A 14,784-nucleotide genomic window follows, 5' to 3' on the forward strand; every position below is an offset into this window, starting at 1 on the left:
AACTCCAGAAATTTTGTCTAAGAAATGAATACGAATTAAAAGCATATATGAGTTCGAGGAAGAATTTTTTAAAAATCAGGGAAACTAGAGCCATTAAATTTATAGGTAAGTAGATAGATCTAGGAGGAAGAGAGAAGCTGTATACATTGCAGAGAGAGGCCCTCTTTGCTTCAGCATTCACCGTAGGCCATTGGTTGTTGAACTTTGAATTCTTTGGAAAAATTTGGAAAGAAAGAATTTGGAAACTTTGAAGCAATAGTAACTGACATTTTGCTGGGGCAGAAAAACTGCCAGGGAGAAGGCGTGTGAGTTCTGATAATTGAAGAACTGATTTAGAATTCAAACATTCCATTGTTTGCCACTGCAGTGGAGCTTTTGATTATGCTGAGTACGGATGTGGCTGATATAGACCAATTTCATAGTCTTTTCAATCCTTGGGGTCCCTGGAACTGTGCTACTGTCAGTATCTGCGCTAGTTTCTGAAGCCTGACTTGCTCTATTGAAACTGCAGGGAGAGTGCTATTTGATTTATGAAAGGAGTTAGCCAGCCATTCACCTAATTTTGCAACAGTGACAGGAATAGGAGGAAAGAAAAAGGATATTGAACCAGAACTGTACAACTTGCAAGTTATCAAGATGCTTAAGGAAGACAAAGACTTTTTTTTTCATATTTAGAGTCATAATTCATTCAGATGAAGTTAGAAAATCATTTTTCAAGACCAGGCAAACTCATACATGCATACTAACTTTTATGGCTGGGCATCTTCAAGTATTTGAACTATGGGGATATCTTTAAAGTTGAGTTAGCTATTTCAAATTCTTTATGAACTGAGCAAGGGTATGAAAAAGAAAAAAAATTCTTTCAAGTACATTAAGTTACTCAACTATTAAAGGAAAACATTACATTTCTATTTAATAAGCAGATAACTCAACTATCATTTGCATAGAAAAACAATTACAGAGTACTGAATTCCTTAAATATTTGCTTTCCTTCAGTCAGTTAAACATGCTTTCTGCAGCCTTACCCTATAGTTGATTTGCATAAATGGGCCTTTATTGAAATAGTTGGTGTGAAAATAGATTTCACTCCTGAATGAAGTGTTATGGTCAGGAGAAACTAAACTTGGTTTTAGAAAACATTCACCATGTTGTAGACTACAAAAAACAAAGATAATACAAAAGTCTTCTAGAGGCCCTTATATTTGAAAATACCTAGAAATCATCCTATAAAGGCAACATGTTTTAGTAATTTTATGTCATGCTATCACGATGTTGAGATATTTGACTACTTATGTTGAAGAAGCATAAGAGACAAGAGTCAAAGGGTCTGGGAATATAATTTATCTGAATGTACTGGGCTATACATGTAGTTTTCGTTGATAGACATGAATTGATTTGCAAATAGGGACGCTAATCTATCTAAGGTTAATCATATAGGCACGTGGCTAGACTATCCGAGCTGCAGAAGATGGTTCATATCTTGTGCACTTTTAAAGTTAGTAGGCTGAAAATACTGACATTTAAAAATGTTCCATCTTGTACTTCCCTGACCTCTTCCTAGTCACCACCAAAGGCACCTATTCAGAGTAGTCTCAACATTAATGAACTATTATTCTACCAAATCTCATGTTTCATTCTACTTTAAGAATGATTACTTCAGAGGAAGGTCTTACAGGAAACAAAATCACAACTGCTTAACACTGTTACCAGTATGTAAATTACTGAAATAAGAACGTTTGGACCACGTTTTAGAAAACATCCATTTAGATCTGATCTTCAAAACATATTAGTTTAATATACATTTTCATAGTTCCTAGTGCATTTTAATAGTTCATGTTTCATTTATACACTGAACCAAAAAACCCAAACCAGATTTCTAACTGTAAAGAATGGAGGTAGCTAGTACATATTATCCTTTTTTTTTGGTGTTTTGTTTTAATAAATCATTTTATTGGGGGCTCATACAACTCTTATCACAATCCATCCATCCATCCATCCATCCATCCATGTGTCAAGCACATTTGTACATTTGTTGTCATCATCATTCTCAAAACATTTTCTACTTGAGCCCTTGGTATCAGCTCCTCATTTCCCCCCAACCATTCTTATTTTTTAAACATATAAACACATCAGTGAATCAAATACAAATATTTCTATGTAATTTATACTAACAAGATCTAGGAGGAAAGGTCTCTGACAGACAGCAGCAAAACATGTTTCTGGTAAATTAATTTATCCCGTTTCAAGAAAAAGTTCTCAGAATTTTTCAGTAGTAAAATTGAGGTGGTGTGGTTAGGTGCAGTGGAGTTGGCTCTGATTTAGTATGACCTTATGCACTGCTCTGTGGTTCTGTGACATCCTTATAACTGTTATGTTTGAACCCATTGTTACAGCCACTGTGTCAGTCCATCCATCTTCTAGAGGGTCTTCCTCTTTTCACCGACTCTCTTCTTCACAGGATAACTTGTCCAAAATGCTCACGATGAAGTTTGCCATGTTTGCTTCTAAGGACCATTCTGGTCGTACTTCTTCCAAGGAAGATTTGTTCATCCTTCTGGAAGTCCATGGTACTTTGAATATTCTTTACCAACATATGGATTCTTCTATGGTCTTCATTGTTCATTGCCCAACTTTTACACACACATAAAGTGATTGAACGTACCATAGCTTAGGTTAGGCACACCTTAATCATTAAATTAAAAGTAAAATTGTAGTAAATAATAATTCTGTGGAACTATAAGTAACAGGAGTTTCTTATCCAATTAGAGAATTTCTCATAGATAAGGTCTGTATTCAAATATTATTACCTACAAACAACTATTTGAATTTACATAATTTTTTTCTGAAAGCGATATCTCTAAAGTGAGTGCCAGATGGATGCCTCCCAGGGACAGTGAGCTAGCCTTTCATTTGCCTCCTTATGACGGCATTCCAATGCAAGTCCTCATGAGTAACACGTGTTGTGTTACCTCCACAAACATCGAATGGAATGGTTGGGGAGATGAAAAGCACATTTACATTCAATCATTGGTTTCGAGGAAAATCTGAGGGAAATGTTTCACTTTTATAAAGTCACAGGGAGACCGATAGTATCTTACATATAATATTTGTAGGTTGTGGTAACGAATATGGCATTTCAGAGTGAGTAGTCAACATATATATTTAAAAAAAATAAAAACAGTTTTATTGGGATACAACTCATTTAATGCCATTCGTTCATTTAAAAAGCATAATTCAATGACACGTGGTGTAATTCAACATGCTGTTCATCTCAAGCCTCAGATAAAGGTGCCGGCCCCCTGTTGTGTTGCTCTCTTCCTGATTCACTAAAAGTGTTTTATTATGAATTAGGTGAAGGTTTAGAGAGCACATCACACATTTTACATTCAACCATTCAAACCGATTTTGTTGTTTCGGCTCCTCCGTTACCATGTCTTCACTAGCCATCGCGCACTGTGCTTCCTGTCTCTGTAATTTCAGATTTAGTATGAATAATTGACAAAATATTAGATTTTTATAGAACATTATTCAAAATGATGCTGGAAAATTAATGTTCTATATTTCACAGTCCAGAAGGAGGCAAACATTGGAATTTTCCTGAGTAGCATGTTTTCCTCTTCATATTAGACATTGAAATGGAAAAATTAGGAATTGTGTTACTGTAGAGCTACTACTTATTTAATATTTCCAATGGTTTTTGACAGTTTTTTAGTGACCCATGGATTTATATTTCTAACCAAATTAATAGTGTACTTAAGGTAGTAGACATGAAGGAAATAGCACATAATCTACATTTCTCTCTGGATTCATATAGTCCAATTTATGAACTTTATATGTTCTAGTACCTATACTGCTTATTTTATGTTCATTTTGAATTGAAAACATAGTCTTAATATTCTAATTTGCTAATGCACATTCACAGTTATCTTATGTAGTGAAGAACGACATTCAAACATTGCCCCAGGAAAACTAAAAGCCTCTTCCTTCTGGATACAGTTTTCTGATAAATCTTGTAGCAGAGGCCTCAGAAGGAACACTGGGTAGGTATTCTGAGGGCGGAATGGAAAATCTGAAGCATAGAGACAGTCTAGTGTTATGCTAATTTCACCTTTAATTTTAGACCTGGAAATTTTCTGATCTACTTTTTTGGCTTGACTACCTATATTCATTTATGTTATTTGAAATGGCCCAATGAATGTAAAACTTCTCTGAAATGTATGTTGAAGATAGGTTTGAACCAATGTTAGGACCATCTGGTATTGTTTGAGGACCAGTGGAAAGGCTGCTCTATTTTTATTAAAAAGACTTATCTTCACTTCTTTAAATTTTATGAGTAGTTCAAACTAATCTAAACCTTGCCTTTTCTCTTCAAATTTTCATTATTCTTGGATATCTTGCTTGAATAACAAGAATATAATTTTATTTCATGATTAATACTACTCTAATTCAAATTTTCCCTCAATTTAACTATAGTTATTCTAGAAACAATGATTATACTCAGATATAGTAGTTCAGCATTTTATGGTAATATAACTTATTACTTTGTAACTTAAAAGCCTTATTTTAGCATATTTTTAATGATAAAATTTTAAAAGCAGTATTTCAACTTTGTCAACAACTGGAAAATAATCCAGTACTTTGAAATGAGATGTTTGTAATATATATTTCACATTCTATTTCTTTTACAGATTTCAATCTCTTTTTTGGAAAACCTTCATCTGTATTGTTATTATCAGGGGCCATCAAGTCAGGTGCGATGCTCAGAGACCCACATGCAACCGAGTGAAACACTGCCCAGTCTTGTACCAGCCTCACAGTTATTAGCGTTGAACCTGAGTTGCAGCCACTGTGTCAATGTATTCTTTTAAGGGTCTTCCTCTGTTTTGCTGACCTGTTTGACCATGCACGATGTCCCTTGCCAGGGAATGGTCTCTCCTGATTATATGTCTGACGTTTGTGAGATGAAGTCTCGCCGTACTCACTTCTAAGGGGCAATCCGCCTGTACTTCTTCCAGACAGGTCTGCTCATTCTTCTGGGAGTCCATGGTAATTTCCATATTCTTCACCAGCATGGTAACACAAACACATCCATTCTTCTCTGAATATTTCCAGAAGGAAGCACTAATTTAGTATAACTAACTAGTGTCCTTTCAACATCTGAAATGGAAGGGAAGGCAACGGAAAGTAGGGATATTTTTGGACCTTGGAAACACTGTTGAACAGTTTATTGGGAACTTTTAGACCTATTGTATGCCTGTTAAGTGACCATATGCTGGATAGAAGACTTGTTCTGCATGCTTGCTTCTGGAATGAAATTAGACGATCTGCAGCCTCTCCGGTGGTGGTATTTATGATTCCTCCCTGTTCTGAGATCTCATCCTTTTTATATAAAATGTGATTTTTTTATCCTCTGGTGGAAGAAATGTAGTAATGTCATAAAGTGGAAGTTGTAATCTTTTGAAATTTGAAGAGAAACTGGGTAGCTGAATTATTGAAAAATCCATTTTTTTCAAGCTGTTTGACTTCAACAGAAGCAGTCTATTTGTGGTTATTTATAAATTGGAATCAGCCAGGGTTTATACTGCTATATGTTGTACAGATTTAGATTCCTTTAAAGTTTACTTAACCTGCTCTCTGTCCCAGAATGTCAACATTTCAGATGCCATAAGAATATGGCTATTTCTACAAAGTATAAATGAAGGTTGACTATTTAGTAAGTGTTATGATGAATGAAATTTAGAGTTTGATATAAAATTTAGGGTTTTCCTGCTTTTTTCAATTTATTGAGGAATAATAAACAAATGTTTTAGGACCAATATTTAGGTGTGTAGCATTTATACTCTTGTAACTGTGACATTTGGGTAGACAATTGAATTGATCTGGTCTGTATTTATTCAATAAATTTGTCTAGGATAGGTTTATTTTGATTAGTGGGCAAGAATGGTTTTATCTCTATGCCCTTGTTGTTTCTGGCATAAATTCTAGGTCAAGGTAACTCTCAAACTTCAAAATGAGTATTTTTCAGTGGAGTCTTGTAAGTCGGGGACAGTGCTCTTAAATCTTCCTGGCTGAGTTGCCATCCATTGAATTACTGGGTGGGAGATAGGATCAAAGTCATTTTTTACACCAAAAAAGTTAAGTTTTTGTTTTTTTTTTAAAAAAGAGTACGTCCAGAGCATATCGTTGAAAGGGAAGGTCACTATGTATTTTTCATTCTTATAAATTAATAGCTGAAGCATTTGAGGCATTCTAGAGAAGAAGAAAGTCGTGCTTCTTACTTTGAGAAATTACAGCTCTTGTTAAAGCATTCCCATGCTTAATGTTTTAAATAAATTTATTGTTAATATGGTTAATCCACCTACCATCTCTAAGAAGTAGGGTAAAATCATTAACCCTGTTTTACGGATTGGCGAATGGAGACAGAGGGAGGTTAAGTGAGATTATCAGCACCCACAGCTAGTCACTGACACGGAGAGGATTAGTCCGACGTTCCTGTGGTGCAGTCAGTCCACAGCGCCTTTGACTTCACTGGTAATAAGGTCTGCCATCCTGCCCCCGGTTGCTTTTGGGAAAGAAAACACTGACATTTGACCACCCTATTTCTTTTTCGTTTGACTCGTACTTGTGAGCCATTGATGACGAACTACTGTGCTTGTTAAACAACCAGCACTTCTCTTAATCCTGTGTAAAATGTGCATATTGTGGTTGGTTGTCAGCAACTTTAATTTCCGTGTTAGTTAAAGAACCCAGGAGTGTGGAAAATTAAATTAAAATAAAAAATAACATTGAACAATCATAAAAAATCCACTGCCACTGAGTCAGCTCTGACCCCTAGCGAGGCTCTAGGGAGGAGCAGAAAATGCTCCAAAGGCTTCCGAGGCTGAACATCCACGTGACAGCATGCACTCTCATCTTCCTCCTGTGGGAGCAGCTGACCTGCATACACACACACCACACCACACCACACACACACACACACACACACCACACCACACCACACACACACACACACACCACACCACACCACACACACACACACACCACACCACACACACACCACACCACACACACACACCACACACACACACCACACCACACACACCACACACACATACCACACCACATGCACACACCACACACCACACACACACACACCACACACACCACACACACACACACACACACACACCACACACACACACACACACCACACACACACACACCACACCACACCACACACACACACACACCACACCACACACACACCACACCACACACACACACACACCACACACACCACACACACACACCACACACACACACAGATTGGGTTAAGATACTGACAACACCTGTGGGAAAACATGGATTCTAATTCAACCACCCTTGCTTGTACTTGCTTGTACTGGATGCTTTAGCTAAGGGAGGATCCTGTTAGAAAATCTCAGATTTGGAGGTTTACTTAACTTAATCTCAGATGATGGTACTGCTCTCTTGCTCTGCACACGCACGATTTATACTCTACCAGCCGTCCTCAAACTACGGCCCACGGGCCACATGCAGCCCGCCGAGGACAGTTATCCAGCCCACCAGGTGTTTCTGCCCCAGTTGTTCTTTTACTTCAAAATAAGATATGTGCAGTGTGCATAGGAATTTGTTCATAGTTTTTTGAACTATAGTCCAGCCTTCCAACGGGTCTGAGGGACAGTGAACTGGCCTCTGTTTAAACAGTGTGAGGAGCTGTGGGTCTAGACGATCTCTTTTCTGCATGATCCTTCATGTTCTAGTCTCAGCTCGCTGAGAGAAGTACTTCTAGGATGGCAGGCTCTGTCCTCTCAGGGTTTCTCTACGGATGTCTTCTTGATTCTTTTAACTCCCCTACCTTCCATTCTATGTTACAGACTGACTTTCTAACTTCTTCTTCCCATTCAGTTGTCGATTTTCAACCTGGAGAGATGTTCCCACAATGTTTAGCCTAGATTAAGTCATCTGACATATGCTTTGGTGTGATTCACCCTACTTTGCCTTCATTGCTGCTAGATTGTAAATTCCACAAGGGGAGAGACTATGTTGTTTTTTTCCCCCACTGAGTGACAAATGAACTTTTCTTAAGATATGTTAGATGCTCAGCATGTAGTACTTGGTTGTTGGGTTGGTGAATTATCTCCAAACTTAAATGAATGAAAATTTCAGCAATGAAAATATGTCCATAATAACTCCTCAAATAAGTGCAAACTGAGACTCTTCTTATCCTGTAAAACTGGTTGAAGGAAAAAAAAAAAACAACCCCAAACTGTCCTAGAAATAAGGATGAAAGCAGAGGTGGCATTTTAGAACAGATGAAGTGAAATTGAGGCCAATTAGCCAGCATCACATGAAACACAACTAGTTCTCTTTAATGTGTTTATTTTGTTGTTGAGAATCGATGCATGGAAACAAACACCAATTCAACATTCTCTTTATGTGAAATATAGTGATATTGACTACAGTCTCCAAGTTGTGCATCCTTTCTCACACTTTCCCCAACTTTTTCCACCCATGGACATGTGAACACTGCCCCTAAGTAACTATCTAAATTGTCGAGTTGCTATTATCCCATGGAGATAGGTATTGAAAGAGTTCAGTGTTCAAGTTAGATATTTTAGATATTCTTTACCTATTAAACTAAACCAGATGGTACCCTGCAACTGAATTCTGATTGGATAGGGGAAAATGCGGAATAGAATTTCAAATTCTCAGGAGATCCAGATCCACTGAAACTGTGGAGTCCGAAGAACCCCTGAAACTGTTTCCTGGAGATAATCTTTATACACCAAAATAGCACTTGACAATTTCTAAAAACTCTATAAAAATGAGCTTACTTAGTAAAACAGGTCTGTCTTGAACCTTTTGCTCTTCTAAGATAATCTGTATGGTACTAAATTGATAACAGTAACTTAGAGGAGTTGATAGGAAATTTAGAAGGCAGGTCTGGAACAGGATGTCAGATTCTCAATGGATCCTAAATTTCTAGAGCCGATTATGAACATTGCACAGCCTTCAAACTATTGTGCTGAGATAATCTTTAAACCTGAAATCAAAAATATACCTGAGGTTTTCTTAAAACCGAATGGTTTGCTTAACTTGTCATACTAGTTCTTTTTAAGGCTAAAAGTTGAGATTCATAAGGTACATGATTATAACTATAAATAACCTTGCACTAAATAACAAAAAAAGTTTCCATCTAGTGAAAACCTTTATACTTTAGAGAAGTACCATCATAATGGGAAATAAAAGCATAAAGGCAATACATGAAAGAAGATAAGAAATAGGCCTGGAAATTCAAAGTATGGCTACATAATAAGAATTTTTGAAGAAAAGGACCAAAAACGCGGATAGGGAGTAATAGTAAAAGAAATAATAAGACACCATTGTGATCTAGAAGATTCTCTTAGTCTGGGGATGAAATTTCATCATAATCCATGTATAATGAAATAAGAGAAAACAGTAAAAACATTCAAATTTTTGTATCTTTTCCAGCACAGAGACCGAAAGGAACACATATGAGGTTACCATGACATTTCCTTTTCAGAACACAACTGGTGATATTTAAAGAGTATTTTTTGGGGAAAATTGTGACATCAGAATTTTATTTCCAGACAAATTGTTGTTCATGAGTAAATAAAAAGGGAGGCACTTTCTGATCATTAAAGTTTCAGAACATATAATACTTGTAAGAAATTCCACTTTGGTTTTCCTAGCGTCAAACTTGAAAGCTGCGTGCATACCAGAAAGCTGGTCATTTTTTATCTTGTACACAGTGTATGTACATGTACACACACTGGATTCGGCAATGGCTCTGCTTTTACTTTTTATGTCAATTTGTGGAATGCTGAGTCAAATATCTATTGATGCCCACTGTGGTGAAATAGATCTATCAGTTGTTCATTACATCTGCCCTTCTGTTTTCATACATGGTTAGAAATGTTAGCTGAGTACATGGCTGCGTAGGCAAATATTATGGTGCCCAGGTTTCCTTGAAACTAAGGGCGGTCAGGCGAGTGTCTTCGGGCCAGTGGACTAAAGTGGAGTTTGATGTGTGCTATTGGAACGCATGTATACTGATGAGCCATGATGGACCATGTTGTGTATATGGATTCTGATTTAGGGATACCAGGACCTCAGGAAAGATAAAGTAGCCTGGGCCTCTGAAGAGTGTGTGAAGCAGACCCACTTTACCTGCTTGAATTTTTATGTGGTAAATAAATCATTGTATGTTTCAAGAATTCATGGTGATTTCATTCTCAGCTGAATTTTTGTTAGTGCAATTAAAAAGTATGTCTATTGCATTAGATGTCCCAATTCTAACTGTAATGTATGTCTTATGCCTTCATCTTTGTTTCTCTTTTTCTATGCCTATATTTAATACTTTATCTTATTTTCTATGTCCTTGCTTACATGATCTGAATATAAATAAGTACCTTAACCATCTAGATACTTATCTAACAAAGTTATTAAAAGACATATTCTAGAAAACCAAGAGAAAATGAAAAGTGAGAACTCAGAGGTGGAAAGTTACAGGGGGTCGGTATGGCACAGGGAAATCGAAGAAAGACCACAGACATGCACTTGGCCCTCCACTTTTGAGGGCACTGCCAATGCAGGTCAAAACTACTGGGTGGCAAGGGGTGAAATTAAATGGTTAAAGCAATTCTCTAGAGACTAAGAGAGAGTGGGCAGTAATATTTATATGCATTTACATTGCATTAGGCATTATAAGTAATCTAGAGTTGATTTAAAGTCTATGGGAGGATGTGCACAGGTTACGTGCAAATGCCAGGCCATATCATATACAGATCTTGAGCATCCAGGGATTTTGGTATACACAAGGTACTGGAACCAATTATAGCCAATTGTCTTTTTCTTCTGCATACTTTTTGTTAATATGACTCATAGGTGGCTGAAGCACGAGCAAGGGAATTTGGTAATACAAATCAAGACTCCCGTTCCCTGGCCTAGTCGTGAAAGTAGAATAAAACCGATGTGGCTCATACACCTTGAGGGAGCAGCGCTCCCATAAAACCCTCCACTTTGAGAAATCTATTACCCTGAAGCCCGCTTGGAACTCATAGCCTTACCCTAATATGCGGACCACCTAAGGTACATAGTCTCTGTGTCCACTCCGTCTCGTATACGGTTATCCTTTTGTTTTCCTGGCTACCATTTACTTGATTCGCCTTGAATGTATTCTTGTTTTAATTTTATTCTAAAGGAATTTTCTTTGCTTTTAGTTTCAGAAAGTTTTATCTCGGAATTAATTGACCATTTAAGGCCAACATTCCACCTCACATTTAATGGTAAAATAAGAATGGCTATCTTCAAATCAGACATGAAATAGGACGTTTGATATAGCTGTTATTATTCAACCATATTCTTGAATTTGGGGGCTATGAAATGGATTACAAAAAAGAAATAAGATGTATGAATGTTTTATAATGAGAGTTTTCATTATGAAGATTTATCATTATACCCAGATAAAAGGACTTTTTGATCACAAACACGTTAATCAGATGAAAATTTTATTATGAATAATAAGAAATCTTAATGATTTTGAGAAAGGTAAGGCCAATTTAAACTAATAGTTTTCTTGCAAATAAATAACAACTTACTAAAATATAATAAAGATACAGTAAGTAAAGTTTCCATTAAAATAGTCAATTCATTATTTTAACAATGTTTTTGAGAACTTACTATGTGGCTGCATTGAACTATAGTGTCACTGCCTACACCTTAACCTCTAGCCTGGAGACTAATTTACAAACTCATAACCACAATCTGATGTGTTCAGTGCTGTGATGAAGTACGTTTGGGAGAGGGATGCTTGAGCTGGATCTTAAAGGAGGGGCAGACATTTCAGGAATTCCACGGAAGACTTCTGGATTCTAAGATTTTTAAGTTAGATTGCAGAAGAGCATTTACTTGACTTGGCATTGAACCCCTTGACGGTGACATTAGTGATCGTAGCTAGCAGTGAAGTTCAGAGAGCACTAAGTATGAAGCTGTGTCACACTGTCCAGGGTGAGCTCGATTTGACTCCCTACCCCATTTTACCACACGAGTGGACTTCGGCTAAAGAGGGAGGGTCTTTTTGATGCTGGCACAGGTACTGCTTGTGCGAGATTAGCCTCACGTCTACATTTGAGAATCAACTCAGATCCCCAAGTGCATTTTCTTCACCAGAATGCTATTGGGGTTCTCAGGAGTGAAATTTTCCATTTGAGTGGTTGGTCCGGCTGCCATTTTCTAGTCTATCAGTAGACACCACAGTTTGATGTGACTTAGTGGACCGGTTGCTTTTTCTGTACCCAAGAATTCTTCACTTTGTATTCTTTCTTATAAAAAACATGCACATGGAATCACAAGACTGTCTTTGATGTCTTCTTAGGACAAGATGGAGCTGATTGATCCCTTTGTATGCATCAGTCTACATGTTCTTGTTATAAATGGCTTATGCCTTTGGTCTGAAAATGTGTGCGCATGTGTTTATGTAGAGTTTATGGGAGTACACGTGTAAAGAAGCAATAAGTGATATGAGCTATAGACTAGATGCAACTGACAAGGAGCTTATGGAAAAACGCACTCTGTCTCAGAAGCAGGAATTCTATTTTCTATTATCAAATCTCCACTCTCTGAAACCCCTGTACACGGCTGGCTCGAATTGTGTTATGCACTTGTCAAATGTATTCTCATTGGTGTCTGAAAATCCATTAACCTGTCAACAAAGTTCTACCACTGTGCTCCTGGGTGGGAGTAAAGACGGGAAGCTGGAAGTCATGGAGCACGAACAGAACTGTGCCTTTGTTGGCCACCGCATTGCTCAGCAGCTCTCTCCAGTGCCTGTTTTCGTTCAGTCATCTGTGTGTGTTGTAGCTTTGGCTTCTGGTGATTGGAATCCTGTTGATTTTATGATGAGCCCTAAAAATTGAGAACTACTCCTTTTGATAGCATACTCCTTTGTTTTAGGCACGATGCCTTGCTGACCTTAAAATGTTTACCTTTTGAAAAAAAAGCCTGCAAAATGTCTAGTTGTTTATGAATACAGTTGACTTGCACTTTATTACACTTAACAGTGATAAAGAGGAAACTATTAGGTTAAAAATAACAGGTTGCTATTCCAGTACTCTTTAATGGTGTAATATAATTTCGATAGAGTTTTGTGCTAAGGATCATCACTTCAATCTATTGCTTGGTGTGGATAGAGTAGGCTTAGTGTACCTTGTATTTTTATTCCTCGGAGAGACACACGTTAGGTAGACGATCCGACCATGATAGGCCATGCTTTTTAAGCTCGCCGGAAAACACCTGAGCTAGAATACTTCAGGACGATGGTGGTTTAACTCCCTCTGTTAGGTTTATGATGTTGTCCAGGGTCAGGGCTCCCTCATAATGCTGAGGATATTTCACATTTACAAGGCACTTTCCTTATGCAGGATCCCAGAGTGCCCTCTGAGCATCTGTCCCTTGGAATGATTATTCGGGTGATACAGCCATATCTTAGGGAGCAGCAATGCCACTGAAATCATCACGGTGGTGTAGGACTCACCTAGGACCACGCTGGTCATAAAAGTCAACCGGGTCTTCATTTTTAAGTGGTTTAATCTACTCTTCCATCTTGACTGGCACATCAAGATTAATGTCCTTTAAAGGCTTCCCGGAAGCTTGTGAAGACGGGGAAACCAGGGTCTGACATTTGTAGGACTCTGGACAGAGTATTGCCGCCTACCACCATGCTCACGTGGTACTTTGCTCTCCTCTGGCTTAATGAAAAACAGATGTATCATGTGCCCTTCATGATGCAGAAAGTCGTTGGAAAGTGTTCGTTTCTGATTCACCTGTGTTTTTGTCTCTGCGTTTTCTTCGTTGAGAAATAATTGACCCATCAGAGAAGTCACCCTGGAGGGATTTTACATTTTCTCCTAGGTGTTTATCTTCTGGCATAGTAGTGGCACCTCAGTGATTTCAAACCTAAAACCAAACCCATTGCTGTGGAGCGAATCCTGAGTGATCCAATAGGACAGAGAAGACCTGCCTTCCAGTGCTGCGCACTTCTATAGGAGCAGACGGCCGCGTCTTTCTCCAGTGGAGCAGCTGCTAAGTCAGAACCTCTGACCTGAAGGGGAGTGGCCGAGTGCTACACCACTGCGCTGCCAGGGCCTATACATAGTTTTCAGGCTTACTTTGATCATGGAAAATAAGAACAGCCAGCCTGTGCTGAGGACCCCTCCCTTGCCATCAATGTTCTAAGCACACCCTGCGCAGCTAGCGTGGCACTGCCAGGCTCCCTTGCTGGAGACTGCATCCAGCTTCTTGGATCAGGCTGCCCTGTCTCTGAACTGTGCTGATGAAAACTATGTGTTAGCATTATTTTGGGCTTCATGTGTTACTTGGCATGATTTAGTAGTCTATTTGTTGGTCTGGGAACACACAAAACATTTTTTACCATATGCTAATCACCATAAATTAATGGCAAGTATTCTTCATTTTACACCATATTTCCTTCATAGGAACACTATTTTTAGACAACTGGGATATATATGTTTATTTATTTATGGCAAAAGTATTCCTGCTAAATCATAGAAACCTTTATTAAGCAAAATAATCAAAATGTGAAGCTCTTGAAAGTACCATGAACGCCTAAAAGAACAAACCTATCTGTCTTAAAAGAAGTACAGTCAGAATGCTCCCTAGAGGCAAGGCAGGGGAGATGTCGCGCATACTTGGGGCATTGTCAGGAGAGAGAAGGACATC

Source organism: Tenrec ecaudatus, chromosome 14 (assembly GCF_050624435.1).
Source record: "Tenrec ecaudatus isolate mTenEca1 chromosome 14, mTenEca1.hap1, whole genome shotgun sequence".
In the NCBI taxonomy this organism is placed as follows: Eukaryota; Metazoa; Chordata; class Mammalia; order Afrosoricida; family Tenrecidae; genus Tenrec; species Tenrec ecaudatus.